We start from the raw sequence: 2,500 nt of genomic DNA, 5'->3' as shown, positions 1-2,500 counted from the left end.
AGAGAGAGAGAGAACACCTCAGTGTATAGCCAAGCAGTCCAACGGCCAAATAGCAAAAGAATTGAATGAATGAATGAATGAATAAATAATAACTGACGTCAGTCAACATAACCCACTGATGCATGACCAGGAATTTCACTCCTTTGCTTAACACGGTTTTCCTCTGTTGGGTACAAGCAAAAACAGCGACAGTGTGTGTGCGTCAGTGTGTGTGTGCACCTCAGTATTTCTTTGAGCGTGTAAACATGCACGTTTAAACAGGCACGTTAATGGGATGTTGTTGTTGTTGAGGGGTAGGGTGTGTGTGTGTGTGTGTGTGTGTGTGTGTGTGTGTGTGTGTGTGTGTGTGTGTGTGCGTGTGTGTGTCTGTCTGTCTGTCTCTGTCTCTGTTTGTTTCTGTCTGTCTTTGTCTCTGTCTCTGTCTGTCTGTCTGTCTCTGTCTCTCTGTCTGTCTGTCTGTCTGTCTGTCTGTCTCTCTCTCTCTCTCTCTCTCTGTGTGTGTGCGCGTACGTGTGTGCGTTTGCGCGCACCTCAGTCAGTCATTCTAATTTCTTTGAGCCCGGTGAAAACAGACGTTCAAATGTAAAAAAAAAAAAACCAAAAAAAAACCGGATGTTGCCTTTATTTTACGTTGAACCAGAAAGAGACTATAATGACCATGAACAGAACAGTCAGTGAACGTAACAGGACAGAACAGCACTGTCACTCAGAATTTCTGATTACTCCAGGCACACTGACAGAAGTTCCTACAAACCAGGAAGATCTAAACTCAAGTACCACGAACCGGATTATTTCTGGATCGGAGGAATACTACAGGTCGATCACACCATAACATTGCGCTCAATACGTTCACCTTGCGCGCGGCCTTTCAGCTCCAAGCTCAATGTTTGCAGTGATAACATGTATCGTCGCAGTGTGTTATGTATCGGCACATACAGATCATTGTACGAAGTAGGAAAAGAAAGACTTTGAACGGTGTAGATCTTGTAACTCACATTTCCAGCACGACCAATTATGTGTGCAGTCGGTTATCTAAGACTGCAAAATTATAGCGAGTGAACTAGATTTTAATTCAAAGAGAGAGAGAGAGACACCGAGAGCTGGAGATAAACAGAAGAAGAAGGAAGAGGAGAGGGGGGCGGGAGGAGGAGAAAGAAAGACAGACTGAAGAAATGTTCGAACTATCCTTTGTGACCAACAGTCTGTGACTCACATTCGAAGCGCGCTGAAAAAAAGAGTGCAGGTCACTGGTAAGTGTGTGTGTGTGTGTGTGTGTGTGTGTGTGGTGTGCATGAGTGTGTGTGTGTGATGTGTGTGTGTGTTGTGTGTGCGTGCGTGTTTGTGTGCACGTATGTGTGTCTGTGTGCGTGTGGAGACATGCCCAGACTTTGTCGTTTGGCACAAACAGTGTCAGTGTGGCGCGGTCAAGGCCGTGTTTTCACTATTGTGAGTGAAGTGTGTGTCTGTGTGTGGTGTGTGTGTGTGTGTGTGTGTATGTGTGTGTGTTCTTTTTACAGCTGTGTGCCCAGCTGTTTTGCTTTTGTTTGTTTTTGATTCACTTGTGTTAACAAAGTGAGTCTATATTTTAACCCGGTGTGCGGTTGTCTGTGTGTGTGTGTGTGTGTGTGTGTGTGTGTGTGTGTGTGGTAAACTTTAACATTGACATTTTCTCTGCAAATACTTTGTCAGTTGACACCAAATTAGGCATAAAAATAGGAAAAATTCAGTTCTTTCAGGTCATTTTCTTTAAAACAATATTGCACCTCTGGGATGGGCACAAATTTTTTTTTAAAAAGAAGCCAAATTATATGGCACGGACACACAGACACACACACACACACACACACACACACACACACACACACACACACACACACACACACACACACACACACAACCGAACACCGGGTTAAAACATAGACTCACTTTGTTTACACAAGTGAGTCAAAAACATGAACATTATGTTGGAGTGATGGCCTGGAGGTAACGCGTCCGGATAGAAAGCGAGAGAATCTGAGCGCGCTGGTTCGAATCACGGCTCAGCCGCCGATATTTTCTCCCCCTCCACTAGACCTTGAGTGGTGATCTGGACGCTAGTCATACGGATGAGACGATAAACCGAGGTCCCGTGTGCAGCATGTACTTAGCGCACGTAAAAGAACCCACGGCAACAAAAGGGTTGTTCCTGGCAAAATTCTGAAGAAAAATCCACTTCGATAAGAAAAACAAATAAAACTGCACGCAGGAAAAAATACAAAAAAGAAAAATGGGTGGCGCTGTAGTGTAGCGACGCGTTCTCCCTGGGGAAAGCAGCCCGAATTTCACACAGAGAAATCTGTTGTGATAAAAAAAAGAAAAGAAATACAAATACAATACAAAATATCACACAGGTGTTGTAAGGTATCTATTTACAGAAATGTACTATGCATCCTTGTTTTTTTTGGGGGGTTGGGGGTTGTTGTTTTTTCTTAAAGACAACTTAATCGAACACATTATGGAT

The 2,500-nt window shown here is 43.7% G+C and overlaps 1 protein-coding gene across 2 annotated transcripts in view; it reads left to right on the top strand.

The window, feature by feature from the left end:
- Positions 1-675: 675 nt before the first annotated feature.
- The window catches only part of LOC143281616 (uncharacterized), a 17,215-nt gene continuing 15,390 nt past the window's right edge, over positions 676-2,500 (top strand). The window contains exon 1 of one of the 2 annotated variants that reach the window (XM_076586865.1): positions 676-1,250. The gene's annotated coding sequence lies outside the window, so the exon portion shown is untranslated. The remainder of the gene's footprint in view (positions 1,251-2,500) is intronic. The other variant, XM_076586864.1, reaches the window with a different exon arrangement.

Source organism: Babylonia areolata, chromosome 4, assembly GCF_041734735.1.
Source record: "Babylonia areolata isolate BAREFJ2019XMU chromosome 4, ASM4173473v1, whole genome shotgun sequence".
Lineage (NCBI taxonomy): Eukaryota > Metazoa > Mollusca > Gastropoda > Neogastropoda > Buccinidae > Babylonia > Babylonia areolata.
The sequence above is the reverse complement of the archived record's forward strand: the minus strand, read 5'-3'. Positions and strand labels throughout refer to the sequence as shown.